Raw genomic sequence first — 15,743 nt, forward strand, 5'->3', positions numbered from 1 at the left:
ATGGCCGAGGAATCGATGTTGTCCACGGCGGAGAGCGGGATCGAGCCGCCACCGGGGGCAGCAGCGTGAGTACATTTCTGCACGCACGAACTAACGCACGCACCTGCATGCAGACAGAAACAGAATTTTGCGCGCAAATGTATTCCAAAAAGCCTTGTTGTCATGGCTACATATCACGAGCGTGGTTACTGCCTTCTGCTGCTCGCCACCAGGAGCGCCAACGTTGAACGCCTTCTCTTCCGGTTTCCTTTCATTGTGTTCGCAGTGGCCCGGGGGCACAGGCGGAAATGATCACAAAAAAGCTGGCCAATTATTGGTGCCTAATTGGGTCCATACCACTAGTAATGTTCCTGCTGGTGGCCATCCCGACCATCTTCTACGTCAAGAAGTTCTCGGGTAAGCGGAGTCTCATTGAGTCTCATCCATCCCTACTACCGCCGCCTGGCGCCGAGCGCATGCGTTTCTTGTTAAGAGCTTCGAGGGCACCAGTGAGCTCCTGTCGGTGCTCTAACTCAATACGCTATTCACGTATTACCGGCATATACTAAGGCGGAGTCCAACACTTTCTCGAGCGGCCAGTTGGGAACAGGTGCTGTGACATGTCAAATGCCAATTTCGCCCCTTGCCTTTCAATCATCATCATCATCATCAGCCTGACTACACCCACTGCAGGGCAAAGGCCTCTCCCATGTCTATCCAGTTAACCCTGCCCTCTGCCAGTTGCCGCCACTGCATCCCCGCAAACTTCTTAATCATATCCGCCCACCTAACTTTCTGCCGTCCCCTGCTGCGTTTGCCTTCTCTTGGAATACACTCCGTTACCCCAAAGGAGCAGCAGTTATCTTGCCTTCGCATTACATGCCCTGCCCAAGCCCATTTCTTCCTCTTGAACTCGAATAGGATGTCATTAACCCGCGTTTTAAAATACAGCCACTATTTTTTTTTTATCGCCTAATATCCATAAGTACTCGTTTGGTCACTCTTCGCGAGTCGACATGGTGCATTTTATTTTGTGTATTTTGCATCAGTTGCTTTGAATGCACTAATGCGCTCAAATGGCTTTTCTCTGCTACGCTCGGCGTGTACACCAGGAGCGCGAAGTTAATGGAATGGATATGAGCGCGGCCAGTCGTCGTTTAGGCGATCGTGAGCTGCAGCGAGCGCTGCTTCGAAATGACAGTTCTTAGTGACAGGCGCGTTGTATGGCATGCACCAAGCGGCCTAGTTTCTGAGAAACGTTGGATAGCGCTCATCATTGCCATGTTTTTCTCCTATTTCAGAGTACGTGAACGCCGAGTACTGCGACAGCAAATCCTGCAAAGACCTCGGTGAGTACTCACTTGTACTTGCGCTGTGTTGGGGGGTGAGTGCATCGTAAGGGCAGCCATGAAAACTTTTAAATCTTTAGCTGTTGCTCGCGCAAAAATAATTACCGAGGTGCTGCTAAATAACATTTTAGTCACCGATCTCTCTGTGTGACCTGCGATTGGTGCTCAAACATCGCGGCTTCCCCCGCCGCGGTGGCTTAGTGGTTACGGCGTTCGGCTAAAGACGCGGGTTCGATCCCGGCCGCGGAGGTCGAGTTTCGATGGAGGCGAAATTCTAGAGTCCCGTGTACTGTACAATGTCAGTACACGTTCAAGAACCCGAGGTGGTCGAAATTTTCGATGGAGGCGAAATTCTTTAGTCCCGTGTACTGTACGATGTCAGTACACGTTAAGGAACCCCAGGTGGTCGGAATTTCCGGAGCCCTTCACTACGGCGTCCTTCATAGCCTGAGTCACTTTGGGACGTTAAACCCAAATAAACCAGCCATCGCGGTCTCCACGGAGCCTTTGCGTATCGCAGACCGCACCTTAGAATACGGTGAACGCTTTAGACGTCAGAATCCCGTTTACCCAAGTGTTTATCACGTCCCGCACTATTGACACTATGCGAGCAGATCGCGGGAAGATGTAAAATACCGCATCACATGGCGCGACTGAACAAAAAGCCGCGCTTTTCCAACTCCGCCTGTGTATGAGGCCTGAGCGTTTACTCGTGCTGACGTCACATAGATGGACGATGTCTTCGGTGGTGAAGGCAGGTTCTGCTCACAGCCGCGGCTCATGCCATTTGCAAAAAGGGTGGGAGGGAAAGGGGGGAGGGCTACCGCGGGAATTTTATTACATATGGCTGTAAAACACCGTGACCGGCGTTTTAACGGAAGTATCAAGGCAACAACGGATACTTTCGCCTCCCACCTTGTAGAACAGGGAAATGATTTGCGACTACGCTCAAGAATGCACAAGCGCAGAAGTGCATTCTTTCCGTGCCAGCGCACTCGTCACGTCCATATGCTTATAAGCGAGTGAACTATGCAAGTGATTCTACGCCCACCGCTGAAGGGCGGCGTGACTATGAGCCGCCCGCCCCGCAGCTCAATACAAAGGTTGTTATCCCTCACTTACTTACCAGTAACTGTCTTTTAAAATTTTGTGGGTGTGCTTTACGGCCACAACAAAACAAATAGTAGATACTTTAAGCATAGCTCGCACAGCTACCGCTTACCGCGGCCCGCTGCTACGCACGCGCTGATTGGTCCCGACGCTCAAGTTGTGCGCGCTGGATGGATGGATGGATGGATGGATAGGAGCGCCCCCTTTGAATCGGGGTGGTGGCAATTGCCACCATGCTCAGCTTTTCTTTCTTTATTTTTGTTCAACTGTGTTGTCAATTCTCATTAAGATTCGCCATCTTCTTTAACTACGGTTTCCTACAATTCTAACCTTATGCCACATCTCATCTTTTCAGCCACCAATCGTCCAATCGCTTTTTGCTGACTTCTACTGCATTTTTATATACATTTATTTATTTACATTTATTTATTTATAGTATTATTTACAGATTTATTTACGCTTTTGAAAGAACATGGCGCCATCTGGCGCCACTTTCCTTTTTAATTTTAATTTAATTTGACATGCGTTTTAGTTGTAATTTAATTTGACACCGTTTAATTCGACATGCGGCAGCCAGTGCTCGCGCCACCCAAATTGCAATGGACTGCAGTATCCCACTGGCATCACTCTCCTAGCAGTTGAATGCTTGTGCTCCAGGCACTTGTTCACTGAGCTTGGCCTTAATATCACTGAGGCCGAGGCACAGAGATCGGGCGCGACGCTGTCGCACGGGTGTTGAGGCGGTGAAGCCCGCATGTCCAACGTTCTCGTAAAGAAAAATTGAAAGTTGTAAAATTACGAGATACTCTTATAGATACATTGAATGTAGTGGTTCATTCTTCTGATATATACCAAAATGTTTCTTTTAAAGTGTTTCTGTCGACCCAATTGAACAGTTAAGACAGCCACAGAAAATCAACGGGAACGCTTTTGATGATAACAAGGACCTCAATAGTGAAAACAAAAATGCAAGACCGCCGCCGGGTCATATGCGGATATATTGATTGTTATAGTGAAATATTACATTGCATGTAAAAACTGCGCGTTCATGAATGGTTTCCCGCTTAAAAATGCGTTTGTCCAGAACTGTTGGATATGGAAGTCACGTTGCCCATAGCAAATGAACCATCTCTTTTCAGCTGATGCGATCCTCAAGGCGGGTCCCGCCGCGACAGCTTGCACGAAGTTCAGCGCACACGTATGCGCAGCGAAGACGGACTTCACGATGCTTGCCATGAAGAAGCTCTTTGATGAGATGAAAATGGAACGTACGTACTCGCATATGCCTCGCACGACTTTCACATGTGAACGTGGACAGGCATAGAAGTCTTTCATGCCCGAGCCTAATTTCCTTCAAGGTTTTCCTTCTCGAAGGGTTTACCTGTGGTTGTCGTGCATAATCACATTTATATTTAACACTTTCCTGTCTTATTAACTTTCTTTCGTTTTCTGCGGCCGTGGTGTCCCAGGGGTCGAAAGAACCCCGGGTGGTCAGAATTATCCGCAGCCCCATCCCCCCACTACGACGTCCCTCAGAGCCCGAGTCACTTTGGGATGTTAAACACCATAAACCAAAGCCAAACCATCATTTCTTTCCTAACGATGGTATGCACGAAACAGTCATTTTGCTTGTAGGGGGGGTAAGAAGCTTTATTCATAGCTCACTTTTACCTCTACTGTCTCCGCAGTGGCTTAGTAGTCAGGTGCTTGGTTGCCGACCCGAATGACGCAGGTTCGATCACTGCCGCGGCGGGCTTCTTTCGATGGAGGCGAAATGCTAGAGGCCTGTGTGCTCTGCGATGTCAGTGCACGTTAAAGAACCCGGGTGGTCGAAATAATCCGTTGTCTTCCACTATAACGTCCCTCAGAGTCTGAGTCGCCTTGGGCCGTAAACCTCATCAAACCTAACCTACCTTTACTAAAGCAGAGTGAACGTCTACAGTTCTGAGGCAATAAACAGATTAAGGTAGTCGCAGGCGCTGGCTGCAGCCTTCGAGAAAGCATGTCTAGACATCTTAATTTAGCTGGTGTATTTGAACGTCAGTCTGTACTAAACGAAGCGCCACAAAAAGTAGAGTGAAGGCTGGCGCGGTCACTCCCGATCATCAAGTGCACCAAACCAAAGCAAATACAGCCGTAATAAACTAAGGCCAACTGCAATGAATACAGTGGGAATCATTACTTACAGCGGCGCTGCAAAAACTCCGAGGTATAATAGATGTCTGCTTGCTTGCGGTCAGGCGAGGTACTGGAACAAACGAAGGTAAAATTTGAAGCGATATACAACGGCAAAAAAGCGATCATATTTCAGTTTTTCACGCCTTATGTGATCCTGTGCCTACCACTGCTCAGCTAATGCAATGCACGAAAAATTTAAATTGCAAATGATTTGCCAAGCTCAGGCGAAGTTCACATAGTGGCTCATGTTTGCTAGTATGTTACGGATCATTCTAAAAGAAACACATACACGATGAATTTCGTGTCTGCAAACCTTTAAGCCTTCTTAGCGGAAAAATTCCGGAAGAAGTAACCTGGCGCCCTATTCTCTACGTCGCCCGTATGAAGCTGCTGGAGACAACTGGGCTTCGTCAAGCTGTCTCGAGCAGCATTTGGCTAGCTTAGGCGTTCCTACCGGCATATATCTAGTAAAATAAAACGATTTTATTTCATTTCATACCGCCGTTTCCCTGTTCTCTCCACCCAACTTCTCTTTTTCACCAGTACATAGATTTTATTGGCATTGCCTTTGAGGGTGTGACGAATTTTAATGGCACAAGGGCAGCTTTGGCCAAGGAGAACTATAGCCCAATGTACTTTTCATCTGCACTAGAAGTGGTCAAAGGCCCTATTGTCTTAACAGTTTCAGCTCAGAGGAGCCGAGCAGCAGGCCAGGGAAAAGCTTGCACCCTTTGTATCACCGGTAGGTGACCGTGGTGGCACTGCAGGTCGAACCCCGTACCTACCGCATACGAAACCGTAGCTTTAGCCAATATACGCATCACTGCAGTGCGCATTCCATTTCAATTCGGCTAGAGTTCACCATCTTGCCTACTACAAAGCTGCTTTTCTTAGAAAAACGCATTCCCTTCCTCAGCGCCGCCGAGAATGGAAGGAATATAGCCACAATGCTTCAATGTGGCCAGAGCAGCGAGCACAATAACTTTCGGGTAATTGCATGGAGCGGCCGTCCATAGACTCTGGGCTCACTTTTAGGGACGGAAACATGAGCAAGCTGGTGCTTATAGAGTTGCAAAAATCGTTTCTTCGAATTTCTTCTTAGCGTTCGTTCACGATACCACTAAAACTTTCTGTGCCAACTAGGCAGACTATTTTTTGTAATTTATAATGCCGGTGTAACGAAGGAAGATACCAAGGGCACTACAGATGTGATTGTCATGGAGGGAGCTTAGTCAGCGGCCACCATATACCTTCCAGATCCGTTGGCGGTGAGCGGTGTTTGCGCTACTCTCACTACCTTTTCTCGCAGGCAAGCGCCCTCTTTCTAAATAGAGTGGAATACATTCAACGGCGTCAGCTAGTCTTGTAGAACGCTCGCGCTTGTAGAACGCTCCTGTAGAACGCCTCGTCTAGTTCAATCAGTGAGCTTAGTCTGGACGGCGCCGGCAGAGCTGACGTGCTCTACATAAACCACTAATTAAGCTCTGACGCTATCTGTTCGATGCACTATGATGACCTGCCCCAATGAAGCACTGTCCCCGTGCTCTTATCCATAGAGATGGGGGTCCTCCACGGCTTTTTAAGGCGGAAGCCTTTAATGCCTCATCGTTGTAAGCAGGAGTTGTCGACAGAAATGTCACGCTTTTCAGTTGGTCGAAACGGTCGTGACGTCACAGTGCACGAATTTCAATTGGGATCAATTGTACTTTGGCTAGTAACCATACAACCAATTAAAGGGATCGTATAGTGATGCTCTAAGTAAGTGGGACTGAGATTAGTTAATTGCTTAATTATCCAATTGGTCTAATTAACCCTTCTAGTCAGGGCAGAAAAATGAATAAAACCGAGTAGGAAATTGGTTGAGTGCGGGAATCGAACCCCGGTATCCGTAGGGCGAGACGTTCATGCTAACCACTCCGCCATGCCAGCTCGATGGTTTGGAATGAACAAAGGCGCGTCTAGTCAATACGGTGTCCTCGTTCACTCCCATCTTCCTCCCTTCCCGTTACGTCGAGGTTTAGGTGTCCACCCAAATATGCGAGACAGATACATTTCCTTTCCTCAAAAACCAATTTACCGACGAGCAAGGCGTAGAACCGAACGGGCGACTCCCTGGCAGCGTTGCAAGACGCTGTCGCGGTTCACTCTTAGAGGCGAAGCCTAACATCTTAACAACGCATCAGTGACACAAGCAGCAAAACCGCGCTTAAGGCTTTCGCCTCCCCGCACTTTAGGTCAACAAAGTTCCCCCCTGAATTTTAGTATTCAAGGTGGCATCAGCGAAAGCATCCTGGACGGCGGACGAACGCAAACTTTCACTCCTTCATAGCTTCACGATTGTTTCGTTTGCAAGTAGCTTCGCTGGATGGGCATTAACCGACCTCAGTCAGTAGTCTTAATGATGGCCTCTTCATTGTTTCAGTTCCGGAAGGCGTCGATGCCCCTCCTGGTGTATCAGAAGCGGGCAAGGCCAGAGCGTACATGGCGGCTTGCACAGCAGGTATGTCCATCACACCCTCATTTATACTTTTCAAGTAACTGTCACCAGTGTTCTAAAAATGTCCCCTCCCGCACTGCTCGGACCGACTGCATTCTGTTCGGGGCGGAGAGATAGTGAAGCCACTCGTATTTTGGGACTTATGAGGACACTAATGAAAAAAAAAAAACGGCCAGCTTTTTGAACATGTATTATTGCGAAGCAATACTACTTTCGCTACCACCTCAGCCCGTGCCGTGCCGCGGCCGCATAGCCACGCTTGACCTTTCGCGTGACCTCGCTGCGTGACGTCATACCATCTTTGTAAAAACGGGGCCCCATCTCACACCGTCGCCTTGCGCGGTGCATAGCCACGGCCGTGGCCTGACTCCCACTCCTCTCACTAGGGGCGCTGCGCGCGATGTGACGTCATACCATCTGCTTAAAAACGGGGCCCCATCTCACGCCCGTGAGGTGGGAGTATCTGTCCTCGCTTCGGCGAGTGCGGCTTCGGCCGCTTATCTGTTTGAGCAGCGTTCGCTCCGGCGGACGCAGTTGTTGCTGCGACGCGCGTCTTTTCTTTCCTTTTTCTCTTTCCTCTGATCTTTTAACTCTCCTCTATCTGCGCGGGGCAGCGGTGGTGGCTTGGCTCGAGCCAGTAGCAGGCCCGTGCAATTTCTTTTTCATCCTTCTCTCAGTCACAACAAGAACAACAACAACACGTCCGTGCCTTGCGCGGCGCATAGCCACGGCCGCGGCCTGACTGCGCTCTTCTCGTCAAGCCTATGAGATGCCGCCTCCAGCCTATACGCTTCGGCAGGTTGCAAAGAGAAAGCATCAGCGAGCTTTCGCCGATGCTTTTTAACGTTGCACTAATAGGCCTTCCCAAGCTACTCGCCGACATCCCTCACCTGCACCACAGCATTTATGCTGACGACCTCACACTTTGGATCACGCACGGCAGTGACGGCCAGATAGAGGAGACTCTCCAGACCGCAATCAAACGGATCGGAGATTACCTCATGACAGTTGGCCTCACCTGCTCGGCGACAAAGTCAGAGTATATAATCATCCCGTCCCCGGGACGACGCCCTCCAAAGATACATCCTAAGATCAACCTCCAGGTGCAAGGTAACCCGATCCCTCGTACAGATCACATCAGGATCTTGGGCTTACACCTACATGCCAACGGTAGCAACAACACCACGCTCCTACGCATCGACCAGTCGGTGGTACAGATCGGACGCCTCCTTAAGCGAGTTTCCAATAAGCATCATGGTATGCAAGAGTCCAACCTCCTGCGCCTCGTTCAAGCCTTCATCTGCTCCCGCATCACCTACTCTGCACCCTACCTACGTCTCACTCGTGCCGAAAGCGAACGGCTAGAGGCGTCACTCCGAAAAGCGTACAAGACGGCCTTGGGCCTTCCCATGTCCACAGCTACGCATAAGCTCATGGCTCTCGGAATCTCCAATACCGTGAGCGAACTTATTGAAGCAACCCTCACTGCCCAATACGAGCGGCTCTCACTCACACACGCTGGCCGAGCGGTACTGCAGCAAGTTGGGATCTCCCCGCCGAGAGCGGCCCCAAGTTATGCTGAACTTACCCCGGAATATCGCCAAAATCTCCGCATCCCTCCCATTCCCAAACGGATGCACCCGGAACACCATGCCGAGAGACGGGCCGACCGTGCACGTCAATTCGAGAAACGCTTCAGCGGACGTCCGGACGTCACGTATACGGACGCCTCTTACCATCCCTCGAAGCCAGCGACGGTGGCGGTAGCTCTCGCCCCTCACCGCAGCTGGTACACAGCCTGCAGCATTCGCAATGCAGAAACAGTCACCGCAGCAGAGGAGGTTGCCATTGCGCTAGCGCTAGCTGACCCCAATACCAAAGTCGTCATCAGTGATTCTCAACAGGCTATTCGCAACTACGACGCTGGCCGTATCTCTTGCCAGGCGTTACACATTCTCCTTTCTACTGCACCCTCTACCAACTCTCGCGTACTTCTTTGGGCCCCAGCCCACGAGTCGCTCAGCGGAAACGCACAGGCGCACACTCTCGCCCGAGATCTCAGCTGCCGAGCGGAGTGTATAATCGGCCTCCCTGCTTCCTCTGACACTAATATCTCACGCGCTTCTCTACTCACCACTTACACGGACATACTACAGCACTACCGGCTCGAAAGATGTCTCTATCCTTCCGCACACCGTGATCTAACAAGACGCGAGGCCGTCCAATGGCGCAAACTACAAACTGGAAGTTTTCCGTACCCCCTCTTATACAGCAAGATCTTTCCACAACAGATAGACCCCATGTGCAAACACTGCTCAACTCCAGCCACTCTCATACACATGGTGTGGACTTGTACACATTACAACACAAACAACCCAAACACCCCAGAGACGTGGGAGTCTCTCCTGCGTACTTCCGAGCCGGCAGACCAACGCCGGCTTATCCAGCGCGCGGTGGAGGCCGCGACATCCCAAGGGATCCCCGCCGACCTCCTCTAAGCCAGCGCAACCGGTCCTTAGACTGGTCCCCTGTTTTGGGAGCAATAAAAGAAATCACCACCACCATCATCGAGCTACGGAGACAGAAGAAGAACGTGAAGAACGGCAACAGAAGAACGTTTTGCTTCGCAATTACCAGGCTTAACCAAGCTAAGCCACAGCCAATTTTTTAAAACCAAATTATAAATTGTGGTGAGGGAAGAGCTCAGAAATGTCTAACTCAAGAGCAATTGTTTCAGTTTTAGTAATCGCTCATAGCGCTTGTTTCATTTTTCATACATTGAGGAGTGGAGGGGGGGGGGGGGGTTAAGGGAACTCGGGAGAAACGTAATCTACGCATATCACTTCATTACCACGTTAAAATGACGGTGGTTGCATGTAATAAGAAAGCAGCTGCAATGAGCTCGAAAAAGCAAAACAAAAGTTATCGCTGCCTCGGGTGATTTTCACAAGCAAACAACAGCGGCTTGTAGTACCTTTTGAATGCGGGTTTTTGAGGCGAGTTAGCACTCAGCTCTGTTCCATTTAGCTTTCACGCGGTTTAAAACTATCTTGAAGACATGACCTGAGAAGTTTGAATTGAGTGGCAAAAAAAAAAAAATGGCGATCTCCACGCTCAGTTTCTCAAACATAGATACATTATTTCCCTGAGGGCCAACATTGTCCGACAGACGTCCGATTAAGGTCCGGACATCCGAAACCAAATCTGAACATCCGAAGGAAAAACGAAGCAGGTCCGAAAACAGATTTTCGGTAGTCTTACGAGGAGCGTCTTTCTTAGGACCAATTTTGATATGCGGACCGAGTGAAAAAATCCCTTTGCCAGTCGGCAGTAAGCCGATACAAATCGTGCCTGGTTTTCGCAGGAGGCGGGGAGGATTGGAGCTGCCCAGTGAGGGCTCTTACTAATAGAAGCTCGAATTAATTCGGCGATCTCTAATGTATTTCTTGTTCTTGATAAGTTATTCAGCAGCACTCACGTTTGCTGCTGAATAAGTTGTCCGTATTGCAGGCCGTAAGAGCAACACATGGAATTTTGTCTGCATTGTATGCTTTAGCACAGCTGGTTGAGCACAGACGCCGCGCTGTCTTCGTATTCGGCACGTCCGCGGTGGCGCTGCTTGTTACGCAGAAGCTTTCTGTTCGTGTAAGCGAGATACTGTCCAGGTGGAGACTCAGTCCTTTTGCAAAAACATCTCTGCGGCGCTCTACGCGTGCATTAAATCCGCCGCGTGGACGTAACCTTCCTGGCTGTTTAACTCGCTGTGAGGAGGTTGCACTGAGAATTCGATTGGTCGCTGTACTGCATCCTGGACAGCACAGGCCCACTCCACTGACATGTCCTTTCTGGACAAGTTTATGTCCCGCTCCAGCCAAGGAGACAATGCTTAGCCATTTTTTGGCAGGTTGCTCGGGACTCAAGTGTAGCGCGCGACTCGCATCTGTGGAGACACAGCTACAACCAAAACCGCCCGTCAAATGCGCGCGTGTGGACACGTGCGCCTCATCACCGAGCATTAATGTATGCCAAAAGGTGAATTTGCGCAATAAACAAAAAGCGATCCTCGAACAACGCGAACGATTAAACCTGGCATTGTGCTTCAGAATTACAGTCCACCATGTTTGTTTCACATTTGTCGGATTCTTGCTAGACTTGAATCTTGAATCCTGCATAGCTTTAAACTGAGAAAAAAAAGTCTTCTATTGATTACCAACGTTAAACTACAAACTTAAACATTTTGCAAGCACACTTTGAAACTTTGTTTTTATCCTTGATTGCAAAATTCAAGGTTGGCGTAAAATAAAAAGGACAGCGGTGGTGTCACCAATTAGGCAAAACTTGCCAAAGCCGACTGCGAGCCGCGCATAAATAAACAACAAATATGGCTGTCGTTCTTTGTGACTGTGAACGTGTGCTCTAAATTTGCCGTTGTTTTTTTTTTTCGCCGTCAAACACTGTTTGACGACGGTGTGGCTCTTGAGGTCGACGAATGAGTATCTCGCGCATTTGTAGGTGACATCTGTAGGTGAAAGAAAGAGTCTGCCATTAGGCCTCATTGTACTCTGAAGTATTGCAGTTGAGCATTTCTTGTGACGGTGGTTACTGCGGGGAAGCACATGGGTGAAAATTCGCCATGGTGCGGTCAGGTGATCTGGTTACTGAAAAAAAAAAACGAAGTTAGTATAAGTTTGTCTGCGTTGTATCATCGTCTTACGCCCGTACAGCTAGCCTCTACTGCATAATTCATCTGGCATGCGCGAAAGGTGAGCAAACTTGTCTGGAGTGCTCGAGCGGTGCTCTTCGGAAAAAATAAAACAAATTTCCAGACCAAGTATTAAATTTCAGAGATATTCGCGCTCGGGTATAGCCTGATACGAATGCAACACCGTTCAGGAACAAGCACTCCACCCTTATGCATTGATTAAAAAATTGGCAAGGCCCGCCAAAGTTTACCTAATTAACCATATATGATAGTGCCGAAAAGTTTTATGTGGATAATATGCTACTTGTAAAAGTCTGAAAATTTGGAATATTTCCCCCCAATTTTGTAGTAATACGCTACTGAAGACGGAGAGGGAATGGAAGACTTCAAAACATGCCGGGCTTAAATTTTATGCAACACAGTGAAAAAATGTCGGCTCACGACTCTGAAGCACAAGGTTGGCTTTGAAATATGTCGAAAAAAATTATCAAATCTAAGCGCACCGGTGGTGGTGAAAATATTTTAATGAAATAGTTTAGGAGGTTGTAGCGGCGGTTGGAGCTCTCGGCCCGAAACCCCATTGGCGTAGGCTGCTATCCGGGTTCTTTCAATGAGTTGCTTTTGATTCGTATCGTCCGAGCTGGTCAGAGCTGCCTCCCACCCCTGCAGCGTTGGCTGGTTATTAACAGTTATCGCCTGATTTCGTTGGCAGGCACATACCATAAGGTACAGGTCCGCCTTCTCCCCGCAGAATTTGCATTGTGAGTCAAATGACTGCGGGTCTATTGCGTGTAGTCTTCGTGGGTTGTTGTAAGTGTTGGTCTGTCGCTTTCGGAGGTGTTGTTCCTCCCCTTCATCTAGTGTCTTAGCCGACGGAGGATAGACCCGACGGGATAATCTTAAGTGCTGAAGTATGTCATTATAAGTTAGTAGTGGGGTAGGAGGTTCCACAGCATCCGTACTGGGTGCCCGGGGGATAAATGGTCGGGCTGAGGCATGTGCGCTCTCATTCCCTGGGATGCCCTGATGACCTGGTACCCATATTACGTGTTTTTGCTCACCGGCTTTAGCGGCCGAGTAGTCTGGACTGTCAGACCCATTTTGACGTTTCACAGGCGACTGCCCATTTGGGTGCCTCAGTGGCCCGTTTTGGAGTTTATGCGCTCACGAGCACTGTCGGCCTCATTCCGCGTGCGGTCTTCGGTTCGATCGCGTTCCCGGCACACTTAGCGGACTCCAGGGCCCACATGCACGTCGCAGTCTAGTTAATCCCTTGGGTTGTCTTATTCGCGGTCTAAACCGCCCGTTGGTTTTGAGGAAAGGAAAGGTGCATAACTGACTCACTAGGTCAGTGGACGCCTGAGTCGCGCTCTGACGTAGCGGAGGTGTCCACTTGCAAGTTGAGGCATTTTCGCGCCTTTGCTTCTCTCAAGAAAGGAATGTGTTACTCAGTTGGTGTTGAGGAAAGAAAAGGCACATAACTCTGCCTACACCTTGCGTATGTACATTAGGTGATCACGCAACCACATGACCACCCTGTTCACGTGAACACGTGACTGTGTCATTACGAGACCAGCCTTTAGTAGGGGTCACGTGTCCACGTAGTAACAGTAGTTGTTACCATCGCGCAGACGCTGGATTGTCTCGACGACGATTACCAGAGGCCATGAAATTAGCAGCTAGTGCTGTAGAACTGTCACCATAGGTTGTGACGAGAGTCCATTCGAATGACATATTCAAGAATCAGCTGTATTGGCTAAACTGTCTGTGTGAACATTGTAAGGTGAGACTCAAAGTTCATGCCAGTGACCTGTTCAGGTAGAGGTGGAAAAAAATTGGCTGTGGCTTAGCTTGGTTAAGCCTGGTAATTGCGAAGCAGTACGTGGTTCTGCTGCCGTTCTTCTCGTTCTTCTTCTGTCTCCGTAGCTCGCTGATGCTTTATCTTTGCAACCTACCGAAGCGTATAGGCTGGAGGCGGCATCTCATGGGCTTGACGAGAAGAGCGCAGTCAGGCCGCGGCCGTGGCTATGCGCCGCGCAAGGCAACGGCGTGAGATGGGGCCCCGTTTTTAAGCAGATGGTATGACGTCACATAGCGCGCAGCGCCCCTGGTGAGAGGAGCGGGAGTCAGGCCTCGGCCGTGGCTATGCGCCGCGCAAGGCGACGGTGTGAGATGGGGCCCCGTATTTACACAGGTGGTATGACGTTACATAGGGCGCAGCGCCCCTGGTGAGAGGAGCGGGAGTCAGGCCGTGGCTATGCGCCGCGCAAGGCGACGGCGTGAGATGGGGCCCCGTTTTTGCACAGGTGGTATGACGTCACGCAGCGAGGTCACGCGAAAGGTCAAGCGTGGCTATGCGGACGCGGCACGGCACGGGCTGAGTGAGGTAGTAGCGAAAGTAGTATTGCTTCGCAATAAAACTAGCAACGCCGAGGACGAATTCAGAAGCTAGGTTACACTACGGGCAGCACGTAACAGTGGCGGCACTCCGGAGAACGCCACGTGGCCAACTAGCTAGCATTTAGCTTATAGCGCTACGACCTGCCAGATTTTTAAAAAATATTCGATTCTTGTCAGCACTGCAGCGTAAGGAGTTATGTCAATCCATGCGCGGAAAAGCAGTACCGAAATTCCTCCGAAGTGCGCACGTCACATGGCAGCGAATGCAACAGTTAGGTGCCCTTTTCTCGCTCGCCGTTTTCTCCCGGCCGCTGGGAAGAACACGCACGCTACTGAGCATATTATCTTTGTCGCTTGTAGGACGTCATTATCTGTGCTCGAGGCCCTGGAAAATATGAGGTGTTGTACGAACACCATTCGAGGCCAAGATCCGCGTGATTAATCAAAGACGTGTTCTCAGGGCTGAAATAAGACTCAGACTATAAAAATTAATATGCCGAAAAATCTTGCTCTCCCCTTCTACGCTTGCCTTCTCCCCAGCCCCTACGACAATAATTGTTTCTCTTGCCCTACACGGTAAATGCAAGCTTTGCAAGGGAAAGACAAACAAGATCCACATGATATGGGCATGCCCACACTTAGCAAACAATTGACGGACCATTGGAAATGAAGAAACATTGGAGGCTCTGTTGCTGAGCTCGGACCTAGATAAGCAACGAGTAGTCATCAGTCAAGCTTAGGAAGCCGCCATATCTCTAGGAAGCGCGATAAGATTCGTATATTCTGATTACTCATATCATACGAGCGTAACAGCATTGAAAACAAAAGCTAACCTCCCCAGCCTTGAATCCCGTCGAAAAATAGCCAGACTCTGCCTTTTCCACAAGTTTTATCATTCGCACTTCAGCCAATCCGTTATCACCCGTGCATACCGCCTTTCATTTCGCATCAGTCATCCGAAAGCTGTTCATACACCTCGAGCATCTACTTCTGCGCACCTGAAATCATTCTTCGCCCAGACCGCAAGAGATTGGAACGACCTCCCCGCTGAAGCTTTCATCCATCCTGGCCTGGAATACTTCAAATCATTCATCACTGATTTTTTACAATGATATGTATGCCCAGCCCTCATGTAATGCCCCTAGTGGGCCTTTGAGGTACTAATAAAAAAAATAAAAAAAATATCTCAACGGATCCCGGCAGACTTCAAGCCTAAGAGGTTAAAACCTCCCGGAATTTGATTGAAGAAATAAAGTTTTCTCTCTCTCTCTCTTGCCCTACATTTGACACAATCTCATCTTTACCGAGAGAAGATGACGGCAGGCTTGTTAGGCTCGCCTTCCAGGCGAGTGTAGCGTTTGACTTTTACTACTTTCATGTTTTCAGCTAGGCGTCTATCGTATTTTCCTTTGCGCTTCCCTGGCACTTAGTCACCAATTGGATTCATTGTGTGCGCCAATGTTATTTTTTTGTTTATATCTGCTTCTATCTAACTTTTTACATCCCAGCTATTCTGCTGAAGGCGTTA

At 49.3% G+C, this 15,743-nt stretch overlaps 1 pseudogene; it reads left to right on the top strand.

Moving 5' to 3' along the window:
- Nucleotides 1–15,743, top strand: part of LOC149359351 (uncharacterized) — an 88,858-nt pseudogene continuing 73,115 nt past the window's right edge.

This window comes from Amblyomma mixtum, chromosome 2 (genome assembly GCF_055824585.1).
Source record: "Amblyomma mixtum isolate Tamu chromosome 2, ASM5582458v1, whole genome shotgun sequence".
NCBI lineage: Eukaryota > Metazoa > Arthropoda > Arachnida > Ixodida > Ixodidae > Amblyomma > Amblyomma mixtum.